We start from the raw sequence: 13,873 nt of genomic DNA, 5'->3' as shown, positions 1-13,873 counted from the left end.
AAAGTCATGTTTCTCCAAGTCAACATATTGCTAATTCAGAAGTGGAGATCATTCTTCTTTGACAACATGACAACTTAATGAGGTTTGAACAGATTCAGAGGAGGAATTTGATAAAAGAAGAGACTAGGAAAACCTTAGGACAAAGCCCATCCTTGAGAAATGGTATGCAAAAGTGACTTAAGTAACCTTTAGCTGTGAACTCCAGGGATTCATTGTCACAACTTCATCCTGCTTTTTAATTTCAGCTACAACACAAGTGGGATTAGTTATCCCATGATAGAATGAATTATTGGACAGAAAGTACCATTTTCTATTTAAAATGCAAGGGATTTAGGAATGGAAGATGAATTCAGCAAGTAGAAAATTTTGTTTAGGAATTTGATTAAGAGGTGCTTAAAAATGTGTGTTCAATTGATTAATGATCTGTGAACTCCAAAGTTTTAGGAATTAAGATCAGGGATCTATTTTCCTGAGTTGATTCAATAGCAGCATTTCCTGGATCTTTATGCTTTTAATTCTTAATGTCAAATTTCTACACACACATACAATTTCTTAGGGGCAACAAGGAGACACTAAATGTCCTTGAGTGAAGGTGAATCTTGGCCAGACTTCTGTTTTAAGAAGAATTTTTTTGACAGCTTCATAGAGGGCTAATTTTCTTGTTACTTTAATTATCTTATTTTTTCCAATTACATGCAAAGATAGTTTCAAACATTTATCTTTCTGTAAGCTTTTAAGTCCCACATTTTTCTACCACACTTATTTCCTCTCCCCCCCCTACCTTTTTTAGGTTTTTGCAAGGCAATGGGGTTAAATGGCTTGCCCAAGGCCACACAGCTAGGTTAATCTGGTCTGAGACCAGATTTGGACTCAGGTACTCCTGACTCCAGGGCTGGTGCTCTGTCCACTATGCCACCTAGCCACCCCCCTCCCCCTTCTAATGGCAGTGACTGATCTGATTTAGGTTGTACAAGTATAATCATGTCTGACATATTTCCATATTGTGAAAGAAGAATTAGAACTAAGGGGGGAAAACATGAGAAAGAAAGAAAAACATAAGAAAAGTTTCAAAAAGTAAACATAATATGCTTTGCTCTACATTCAGACTCCATAGTTTTTTTCCACTGGATGTGGATGGAATTTTCCATCACAAGACTCTCAGGGTTGTCTTTGATCACTAAACTGCTATGTCCTTCAAAGTTGATCATTTCAAAATATTGCTATTAATGTGTATAATGCTCCTGATTCTACTCTCTTCACTCAGCATCAGTTCATGCAAGTCTTTCTAGGTTTTCTGAGGTCCAGTTACTCATGATTTCTTATCCCATGACATTCATATATCATAATTTGTTCAACCTTTTCCCAATTGATGGGCATCTGAGATTTGGCTTCAATGTATATCAATGAAGGGAATGACCTTATTGATAATTTTATAGATCAGATAGATTATTGAAGAATGAAGGGTGAATTGGAGAGGGGAAAACTTAGAAATCTGGAATCTAATTAGGTAACTTTTGTAATAGTGAGAAAAGAGATAGGGAAGTGAATCACAGGTGTATCAGTGAATGGAGGAAAGGGGAAAAATTTGAAAGATGATGTAGAGGTGACTTTGGTTAGACTTGGCAACTGACTGGTTATGGGGGTGAAGAGTTAGAAGAACCAGTGAGGAAAGTGAAGAACTGAGGATGGTTTCAAACTTGTGAATAGACCAATTGTGCTTGTAGATGGATTTGCCTTGTTAACAAGAAGAACCACCTCTTTTAAATGAGACATAGCTGAAGGAGGAGGAAGACATATGAGATACGTGAGGTGAGGCAGGGAGAAGGAATTCAGTAAATGGTCTTTTTGTTTTCAGTGAAATATGAGGCAAAGTTCTGTTGGAAAGAGGGAACTTTGGGAGGAGTAAGGATGGAAATTTTCAGAAGAACAATTGTGGTGAGCTAGATAGTGAATCAATTAAAGAGGTAGGAAGAGTGAGAGCCCAGATTGAGAGGGGGAGAATGATACAAGATTTGAGAAGGCACAGAGTAGAATCAAGAGCACATGTTCTCTTTCAGAAATGAGACAGAAAGGAGAGAGGATAGAATGTAGAAGGATTTGGGGGCATAAAAAAGGAAAGATAAACAACATGAATGGCTTTTTTCTTTTCAATAAAATGCTCTGCTGAAAGGGAGGGGTGAGATTAGTTAGGATGTTATAGGAGGGAAGAGAAGGTTCAAAGTAGCCTCTGCATTGTGGAAATATGATATTCTGAAGAATAAAATAATTACCATACTGCAGTGAATATTCAGTTGAGAGTGGATAAGATAAATTTATAGTGGAATCCATCAAAATGGTAGTATAATTTCCTTCAGAATCACTGAATAACATGGGGCCAGTACAATCTCAAAGGACTCGATGAAAAATGGTATCCAACTCCAAAGAACAATATTTTCTTTTTCTTTCTTTCTTTCTCTCTCTCTCTCCCTCTCTCTCTCTCTCTCTCTCTCTCTCTCTCTCTCTCTCATTCGTTCTTTCTTTCATTCTTTCTTTTCCTTCCTTCCTTCCTTCCTTCCTTCCTTCCTTCCTTCCTTCCTTCCTTCCTTCCTTCCTTCCTGCCTTCCTTCCTGCCTTCCTTCCTTCCTTCCTTCCTTCCTTTCTTTCTTCTTTCACAAAATGACTACTATAGAAATGTTTTGCATGCTTGTCATCAAGGAGCGGGGCTGAGTAGAGGGAGAGAATTTGGAACTTAAAGCTTTAAAGAAAACAATAAATGTTTAAAAAATATGCATGTAATCAAGGATAAATAAAATATTATTTTAAAAACACATAGGGCTAGGAATGGGGAAGGAAGATGACAGGGGTAAAGGTCACAAAAGCCAATTTTCAAGAGTAAATAATTGTGAATAGATAATTGGTTAATTATACAGTCAACACTGTGAAGGGAAGAAAATGAAGCCATAATGGGGGTGTTGGCCTTGAGAACCTGGGGAAGAGTAGAATGACTAGAAGCTGTAATTTAGTAAAGGTAAAGCAATGGGAGAAATAAAATGATAGGAAATCATGAGCAAAGATTAAATCTCAGTGCTCAGATTGTGGAGGCAGAACAATTAAGGGGGATGTTGAGAGCAAGAGTTTTGTTAATCCTGTGAATGTCTGAGAAGGAGTGAAGATGAAAAGTCAAGGTTGCTGAGGAGTTTGATTAACTGAGAAGACAGGGTGTATATAGGAAGAATGTCTAAGGAAAAAAATCAAATTTTCAAAAGCAATGTGATATCCACATATGTTCAACTTGAATGAACAATGAATAAAGAAAGTACAATTCTTGCCAAGGAAATTTGGCTTAGTGACTGAAGCAATGGGTTGGAAATTCAAATCACAGCTCTGACCACATGTCATGAATTTGGGCATACTGATAATTGCTCTATCTCAGGGTTTCCACTTATTTAAACATCTGAAAGTCAAGGACTCATGGTTGAATTATTTGTATCATTTAACTTACAGTGTGACTTTGAGCTAGTCACCTTTCCTTTTGGGGGGCCTCAGTTTCCCCAAATGCAAAATGAGGCTGTTGGAGTAAGTGACCTCTGGTGTTCCTTCCAACCTAAATACTCTGACTTTTAGGAAAATTGTAACAATGATGTCAATTCAATTCTATCATTACTAAAAAAAAAAAACTGCCTCAGATGGCCTAAAATAAGCATAATCACAGGTTATAACCAGCATGCTGGAAGGTTATGGAAATATTCCAAATGGATTAAGAAATTTTCAGTCAAGAATTGAGTAATGCAAAGTTTAATGAAATCGAGCCAAGAAAAATTAATTGGAACAGGTAGGAGAAAAATTCCTACAGTGAGATATATTAGGCTGTAAAACTATCTCCTGAGGCAAATGGTAGAAACTTCACTGATTTAGTTATTTTAAATTGGACCAGACAAAATACTTGCAAATACATTAATGATAATGCCTTCCATCTCTATGGCACTTTCAATTTTTCAAAGGGTTTTCCTATCTGTTACCTTATTTGAACCTCATAACAATTCTAGAAGGAAGGCATTAATAATCACCAATCAACAGTAAAGGAAACTGAGTAGTGGTTTGTTTAAAATTCTAATCATCTCCAACTTCATGTTTGCATTGCTCATTAATATTGATGATTATATCTAGAATAAACCAATTCTGGATAATCATAATATAATAATGATAGCATTTATGTTGCACTACAAAATTTGCAAAGCACTTTACAAATACTCTCTCATTTTATCCTCTCAACTGTGACAGGTAAATAATATTATACTCATTTTACAGATCAGGAAACTAAGGCAAATTGAGATTAAGTGCATTACCCTGGGTAACACACCTAGTATGTATCTGACCTCAGTTCTGGATTTGAACTTTTTTCTGAAAACAAAATCAACAAATCAGGGCCAAAACAAGGGTCAACCATCTTAGAAAAGGGGCTAGTCAAAGGGAAAGTAGCAAACTGAGAAAAACTATTATACTGGCCTGGGTGACCTAGATCTTTGACAATTCATTTCATTGGGGTTCTCCAGTTTAACCTCCACATCTTTTTGAAGAAGAGAAGGCTTTATATTAAGACCATCAGTAGGTATAAATAAGAAGATAATAAGCAAACAGTACATGGAGGGCAACATGACTTTTTCCCTTACAAATATTTCCCAAGATCATAACACTGCCCAACTTCCATTTACTATTCCAATATCTCCAGGGAGACATAACAATTAGAATTCATTTTCAAAGGATATGGAGACATGGAATGACAGCAGCTCTCTCTGGGTATCTGAACTGAATAACCCTCTATTCCCATAGTAAAGGTTACTTGCATATGGGGATTAGGACCATTCTCTAATGGACATGGCATACCTTGATGTAGACTATTCCCTATTCTTGAGCACAGCCTGGTTCATTTTAAAGTGTCCTAGCAGGATTGCAGTTGTTCAGTCTCAAAATCAACTAACTCACTAATAGTCTTCTACTGCTAGATTCTTAACCCTGGACATAATTACTACCTGATATCCCCCCTCCCCCGCCAGTTCTTTAATGTGTTTAAAGGGTTCTTTAATGTGTGGATGAGAAGTTATAGCAGCTCATGTTCTAATAATCTATAGTCCTTGCATTTCTGCAAATGTCTATTTGATTGACTAGTTCTCAAATCATGCCCTATAACTATGATTTTGCAGTGGTCACTTCACAATTAATTGAAAACAAGTCACCTAGATATGATTCACCTGTCAAAATCAATTAATCATACACTACATTGTTGTAAATGGTATGGTAAAAATCAGTTCCAATTTCACATAAACTCAGATGTTAGTTTTAGATACAGAATGAAACTCTGAGATCATCTGGTTCAATGCTATCATTTTACTCATGAAGAGGAGATAAAGAGAATTAATTACCCAGGATCACAGAGCTAATGAGTGCTGAGGCAGGATGGGTAGCTAGCTCTTACTGGCTATGGAACAGGTTTTCTAAATACTGAACCATAATGCCTCTAGATGATAATAATAAAAATAATAATGATGATAATTGTAATAAAATTTTATAAAGCAATTTAAAATTATCTCATTCGATCTTCCCAATAATACTGAAATGCTAGCTGGTAAGTAACATGCCTAGGGTCACATAAGTAAGAAGTATCAGTGATCAAAGTCAAACTCAAATCTTTTCAATTTTTTTTGATAATCTGATGAAGCCTATGGACTCCTCAGAATGATGTTTTTGAATGTATAAAGTAAAATATAATGGGAACCAATTATATTGAAATATAATTACCAAAACATAAGCACATATACATGTATATATATTTTTAGGTTTACAAATCTCAGATTTAGGATCTCTCCTCTAGTTCTTTTTTTTTTTTAGTTTTTTAAAGATACAATCCATTTTCTTACAGTGGACATATTTTATCTAAGGAAAGGAGATATGAAATAATTTACCTTTGAAAAAGGACAAAAGTGAATCCTGTGTTCTTTTTTTTATTGCACAAGCACCAGCAATTAATTACTTTAATCCTATTTTAATATATAAAGATGATGTTAATGACCAACCATCCTCATTGTATGTGGTTTGTTTTGTTGTTTGGGTTGTGTTTTTGTTTTCTATTTTTTGTTGTATTGTTTGTTAAAATGGCATTTTGAGACTTTATTATCTAGATCAGAAAGGCAGGGGCTACTACAATCCCATTGCTGATCAACATGAAAACTTTGGTATATTGTTTTCTCTGTACCGATTTGTCTACACTTGATGACTTTCCACTTCTTGGGGTTCACTAAATTAGAGCCAGATTTAGTATATGTACTTAATTGCCATGAACACTTCTTCACTCAGCTCAATAGATCCAGAAACTTCCGCCCTCCAATAGCAAGGATTTCAGGTGTGTGGCACCACACCTGAAACAGCAACATACTTTAAGGTTGTTAGGTGATACAGAGGAGAGAGTATTGAACCTGGAGACCTGAGTTCAAATTGAACCTCAGACACTTGCTAGTTGTGTGATGTTGGCAGGGTATTTTTAAACTCTGCTTGCCTCAGTTTTCTCATCTGTAAAAAGGGGGAGGATTTTGTGAGGATCAAATGAACTAATGATATTGATAAAGAACTTTGTAAGCCTTAAAATGCTATATAAATATTATTTCTCAGTGGTGTTGACAGCTTTGGCACTATTTGATTGACTATTTGATCATAGTTATAGGGCACAATGATCCATTTACATTCTCTCACTAGACCCTCCCTATTAGCAATGACAGGCAATGAGAAACAGCTAACTAGGTAAAAGAAGTTTATGACCATGGAAAAAAGGGATAAAACAATCTAACCCACATGAGAACCAAACCAAGGCCATATTAGTAGATGCTAACCAACTAAACTATCAGGTCAACAAGCATGGCAGGCTTGTTCATTTTATACTCCAAGAAATTAACAAAATGACAATTCATGCAGTGTTGGAATTATTGGATTTCATATACATTATCTTATATTGATCTTCAGAAGAAACTTGTGAGATAATACAAGGGTTATTATCCTTATTTTTCAAAGAGAAAACAGAAACTAGGGAAAAATTCAATTACTCACCTATGTTCTAGCTCCCAGAAACACTGACAAAACGGTGCCAGGGAAGTATGTGACTAACTTACATCACCAGTAAAGAAAGATGTCATGGGCAAGGATATATAGAAGAAAAAAAATCTCAATTACAATTCTAAGAAACAGAGTTTGCCTTGACTCCATGGTGATTTCTTGAGCTTTAGAACAATGTTCTAAGTTATTTTCTTACCTTCTATCTTTACCCTTTAAATTTAGTGATCCCTTAGACTTAGCTTTGAGTCCTGGTAGACTATCTGGGACAGTCTCTATTTTACACTCTTTGGTCACATCTTTAGCCATACTCTTTTTGTCCAAGAAAATTCTTCCTTCAGGAATATAGATTATGATCAGTTCTCAATAGACACCATTCCCCTTTTCCTCTAAGATGGGCGGGGGAAGAATTGAATCTTCAAGAACATACAGGTACTTTTTGGCACAATCAGGTCTAAACTGAGAGCTTCAGACCCATAAGTTCCATGCTAATTCTACTTGATGCATTCATTGCCTCATCCTTTTTCTTTTTTTCCTACAAGGTGAAAAAGTAAGGGATTTGAAAGGGAATTACATGTGGTATTTTTTGCTGAAATAAAGCTAAGTTTTTCCTGGGTGAAAAAGTCCCAATGATAAAGTTACATTGTACAAGAGATCAGAAGCAAAAGGTGTCTCAAATAAATCAAGAGGACCAGATACCAGAGTAGCCATCTTGAAATAAAAAGCAATGGGGATCCACTGCAAGAGTAATATCTGGGGGCCAGAAAAATAATTTGATAACAAGACATGAATGAATAAGTGAAAAACCACTTATTAAACACTTTCTATATACCAGTCATTGTTCCAAACTTGTACAAATACAAGTAAATCAAATGGTCCCTGACCTCAAGTTGCTTAATTCTTTAATTCTATTGGGAAGACAATAGATATGGGGAAGTGGTGGCCAGGGAGGATCATTTTGAAGAGAGGAATTAGAAATGACAGTGATTTGGGTAACAGGGAAGCTGATCAGATGCCCCTTTCAGGAATGGAAGAGTTGATATGATTACAATTCTAAGAAACAGAGTTGAAAATGGTCAGGAAAGAAATGGGTAGCATGAGGAATGGACATGGATGGCATGAAGAGCATGGAGGAGGCTAAGAAATAAGGATGAGGCAAACAAAAATGATAATGATCTTCACTACAACAAGATTATGGGGCAAGCAGAAAAGACTCCAGGGTTTCAAAGAAATCAGGTATCCAACTAGATCTGAATTTTTTTAAAGAAATTAAGATATAATTTCCCATATCTTCATATTTTCATCTTGTAGCATGTGGTGCTGCCTTTGCTTTTTCAACTACATGCAAAGATGGTTTTCAATATTAATTTTTGCAAGTTTTTTTATTTCCATATTTCTTTCCCTCTGTTACTTCTCTTCCCATTCTCCTTGATAGTGAGTAATTTTATATAGCTTGTACATGTACAACTATATTAAACATTTTCATATTAGTCTTGTTGTGAAAAAAAGAATCATAACAAAAAGAAAAAACCTTGAGAAGGAAAAAGCATAAAACAAATTTTAAAAGAGAAAATAGTATCCTTTGGTCTGCAGTCAGACTCCATAGTTCTCTTTCTCAAGGTGAATGGTATTTTCTATCACAAGTCTTTTAGAATTGTCTTTGATCATTGTGCTGCTGAGAAGAGCTAAGTCCATCATAGTGAATCATTACACAATTTCTCCTAATTCTGTTCACTTCACTCAGCATCAGTTCATTTTTCGGAATGGGTTTCCAATATTTAAAGCTGCCGAAAGTGTCAACATTCCCCAATGAAAAAAAAACACCTGCTAACTGAGTAATTGTGGAATAGGTTGGATTTTACCAGTACCTAAACTAGTCTTTAGCTATGAGTTAGAAACCACTGAAGGGTCTATTAATTATAACAATATTTTCAATTCAATTCAATAAGCATGTAGCAGGCACTTTATGGAGTAAGTTTACTAGGCACACTAGTCTAGATTGAACTCTTTAAACACATTCATAAAAACTGAAAAGGTAAATAGTAAAAGTACAGAAACATAAATAATACATGTTTTTTACAAATACTTTCAATAGGTATTTTAATCAATCAGCACTTAACAAGAGTTTATTAAGAACCTATTAAGAATTTTACACTGTGCTAGTCACTGGAGGTATAAGTACAAAGAACGAAACTATCCCTCCTTGTAGTTTATATTCTATTAGGTGAGATGACAAATATATAAATATATACAGCATAAATATTAAGTTAATATATGTAGTGATAAAAGAAGGAGCAAGAATCCAGCATGTGGTAAGAATTCCATCCTTGTATGTGACTTAAAGGGAAGCAAAAAAGACATCTCCAAGTTTGTTTCTCTCCCATTGTTCTCCAAGGGAGGCTTTTGTTCTAGGATGAAAAGCAGAAGGATGGAATTGTTGGCCATCACTCTGCTCTTCTCAAAGAGTGGAAGTACCTGGCTAGAATTATACGGGCTCATTATCTACTCACTGTCCAGGTGATATGATCAAATTCAAGTTAACTTTTGATCATTTTGTTATTTTGGGAGAGAAGGGGGATCCAAAGATTCATGTCTTGATCCCTTTCCCACCAGCTCCACAATGAACACATGTAGAGAATAGCAAAGTTTATTTATTCAAATCAATAACAAAAAGGAAATCAAAAAAGGTGTATACAACAACATATATATATATATATATATATATATATATATATATATATATATATATATATATATATATATAGAGAGAGAGAGAGAGAGAGAGAGAGAGAGAGAGAGATTTTCCTTCAGCAATATGAAGTGGAATAGCTGGATGCCAGGGAACATCCAAATGATGAATCCCTGAAAGGAGATTGGACTTAACACCAGCTCACCTCTCAGCCTTTATATAGGGCAGGACTCTCACCAATAAAGTGAGAATTCCTTATCATTTCGTCTTTGGATCAGGGGATATATATATATATATATATATATATATATATATATATATATATATATATATGTATATATGTTAAATAAAGCTAGTTTAGAAGGGAAGGCAGGATAAGTTAAGTGGTTCAGGAAAGGATTTGTGTGGTACAGTTGTTTGTCTTTTGTTTTCAAAGAGAACCACTGACAAAGTGAGGATATTTCTCAACTTGTATGTGAATTGGATTTAAGTGAGGCAGAGTTGCACAATCATCAAACTTGTTCTCTCAGAGTCATCAAAGTCCAAAAGGACAAAAGTCAAAATGACTGGCAATGGCCCAGGATGCCATGGCGACTTTGATGCCCAACCAAGTTCTAAACTCTCCACAGCCCCTGCTTCAGCTACCTCCATGGCTACTGGAACAGCATCCACCCATTCTACCTGAAATAGTCTTCACATGCTTCACATGCTTGGAATAGACATTTCCCCAACTCACTAATGGGAGGCCTATCACACAACCTGTTTTAGCTTGCCTGCCAAGGCCATTTCTCCAGGTGTAGCTGCTGAGGAAGTTTCAACTTGGAGCCAGCTGTGAGAATTGATTGAATCAGATGGGCGCCAAAGGTGGGTAAACAGCTCTAAAAAGGGTTTTGCAATCCCCCATATTATCTGTATTAGTCCTCCTGAACACATACACATCCTATGTGGAACAGTAGTATGAAATTCAAATAAAAACAAATAGGCTGCGTATTGACAAAGAAAGTCACAAATGAACATCATCTATATTGTTTTTTAATTTATTAAGCATATTTTGACTGTGTTTCAATCTGGTTCAAGTCACAGTGAGAAATTTTGCAAGCTTTTGGAGACCTGGACCTTGAATTTGACACCTCATAAAGGTAAAGAGGAATTCTACGAGGTAGAGGTAAAGAGGAAATATATTCTATGTATGGCAAACAGCCAGAGCAAAGTCACAAATTTGAGAGAACGAATTTTGTGAGTGAGAAATAGAGAACAGGTCAAGCTAGCTAGATCTCAGTGGACATTCAACAAATTTTATTAAGCACCTAGCTTTTACAGGCATTGTCCTCTATACAAGGGATACAGTGACAAAAGGGAAACAGCCCCTTCCTTAAAGGAGCTTACATTCTAATTGGGAAGACAATGTATAGTAGAAATAAACAAAATGCAAGTGTATGGTTGATCTGTTCACTGAGGGATGAAGTCATGAGAGTTGTGAAATGGTAAAAAACTCCTGAATTTTTTAAGTTAATTAGGGAAGGTTCCTGTAGGAAGGAAACTTTTAGGAGCTGATGGAATCATGTGAATAAGAGAACATGAAGTTAAACTGGAATGGGCATTTTCTCCATTCTTGGCCCTTAGGCTATGTAACATTGGATAAATATTCTGACAAAGGCATAGATTGAATACTCATCACATTTTCAGATGATACACACCTGGGAGGGATAGCTAACACACACAATGACAGAGTCATGATCCAAAAAGATCTTGATAGGCCTAAAAAATTGAGATATTAGAGAACTGCCATCCCCATATATATACCCACCCCTTAATGAGGATATAAGGTCCATAGGTATGATGACCCTTACACACATTTTCATACTTTTTCAATTTATGATTTGTTGTATTGACTTTTTCCTTTCCTTTTCTTTTTATAAATATATCATTTATTATGTGGAATAACTCTGTGAAAGAAGAATTTAACTGGGAATAATTATGAAGATTAAAAAACATAAGACATGAATAAAATTATTTTTAAAAAAGAATAGTAGCTGAATCTTATGAAATAAAATTTAGTAGGAATAAATGTAAAGTTTTACATCTGGATTCAAAAAGTCAATTTTACAAGTGCACAATAAAGGAGATTTGGTTCAACAAAAGTTTGTCTGAAAATTATCTTGTAATTTCAATGGACTACAGTAGGCTTAAGTTGAGTCAGCAGAATGATTGGCAAACAACAAAGCTAATGTGATCTTGAGCTTCATTAAGACTAGCATAGATTTCAAAAATAAAAAGATGATTATTTCTCTCTTCTCTGCCCTGGTCAAAATACATCTGGAGTATTGTTTTCAATTCCACATTCATTTCCAGGATCCACATTTTAAGGGCATCAGTAAGTTGAAGAGCAGCTGGAAGGCAACCAAGATAATGAAAGACCTTGAGTCCATGTCATATGATGTTTGTCCTTCATAATCAAAAATGACCATATCATCATAGAAGTGATGACATGATTTGCACAATTGTGATTATTATAGTGAAAGGAATGTTACATTCCTCTTACTATCCTGTATCAGAACCATTCCATCCTATGACCTATCTGATAGGAAACAGGATATTGGTGGTGATCTGGCTTCTGCAGGAGTCTCTTGGTCTTTGAATTGGTTTCTCTTCCTCTCATATCAGCAAGGCACCTCTGTGCTCCAGGACTCCAGGTAAAGCACCAGTATGCTTTGCTTTAATTAAACAGTCAAGATTCCCCTAGTCTGCGCCAGTTATCTTCAGCGAGTCTACAAGGTGAATAGCTTGTTGGAAAATGTAGGTAAAGGAAGTCAGCAAACTGGATCTGTAACTTCAGGGTAAGTATTGGCCATGTCATATGGAGATGGTTTGAAGGAATTAGGGATGTTTAACCTGGAGAAAAGGCTCAAAGGGACAGAACAACACTGAGACTTCTGGCATCTAAAGTTTAAAATTTTAAGTTTCTAACAAGCTTGCAATTCCAATAAGACTTCTGGAATATCTTGTATTTGTATATATGGGATATATATGTGCAGAATATATAAAAAATAAATACAAGATAGCTAAATACAAGATAGTTAAGGAGTGAGGGTACTAGCATTTAGGAAGATCAGGAAAGGAGGTTCTTGAGGAATCCTATGGGAAAGAAGTACAGAAGAATTATGATCTAGGCATGACAACAACTAATTCAAAGGTGGGTAATAGAGAGAGAGAGTCATTTTGGTTAAACTAGAGCCAAACTCCAGTTTGAGGAGGAAAGTATTCTATAATAATGCTGGAATGATAAATTGAGACCAGGCTGTGGAAGGACTTTAAAAAACAATTTATATTTGATCCTAGAATCAATAGTCATTGGCATTTATTTAATAGAATGATAGACACCTGTGCTTAAGGATAGCAAGAAGTAGGAACATACTTCAAGTAGAGAGTCCATTTTGGAGCTGACTGAATGTTTAGACCTCATTGGAAATCATCAAGCAGTTTTATGACCACTTGTCAGATATTTATGATGGATTCCTTTTGGAACTTATGTTGGAATAACTAACCAATGATGTCTGTTCCACCAGTAAAATTCTGTGATTCTGTGAACAATTAGAGGTTTGGGAAGAGGGTTAAAAGGAAGAAAAAGTTTAAAATTAAAATGTTTTTCTTAAATTTTTAGAATGACTCATCTTATTTGGTTTTCATTTTTTCTATCAATGGGAATAATCTTTAATATAAAAAGGTAGAATAAATTTGGTTGAAAGAATTGAAGCCCATGTTAGCTAAGGAGATAGCAATTAGTTGTTTAAAAAGTGGTTCTGCTATCTAGGTCTAAATTATGTTTCAGGGTCCTGAGAAAATTTGTAGATGAAATTTTGGGCCCTGTTGAAGCCACTTTAGGTAGACTGGTAATCATCTAGTACTGTCTCTCTAAGATCAGTAACAGAGGACTCTATAAATATCCTTTTGAAAATAATCACTTAAAAATTCAAGGACAGAATTTCTTCATAGAGTGATCAAACTGACCCAATGTAGTTCATTATTAGGAGTAGGGACAAGGGAGGCTATTATAATGATAAGAATGCTATTAATTGAACTATCACATAATTCAGCTGCTAAGATGGC

Source organism: Macrotis lagotis, chromosome 1, assembly GCF_037893015.1.
Source record: "Macrotis lagotis isolate mMagLag1 chromosome 1, bilby.v1.9.chrom.fasta, whole genome shotgun sequence".
Lineage (NCBI taxonomy): Eukaryota > Metazoa > Chordata > Mammalia > Peramelemorphia > Peramelidae > Macrotis > Macrotis lagotis.
Note: the sequence above shows the minus strand (reverse complement) of the source record.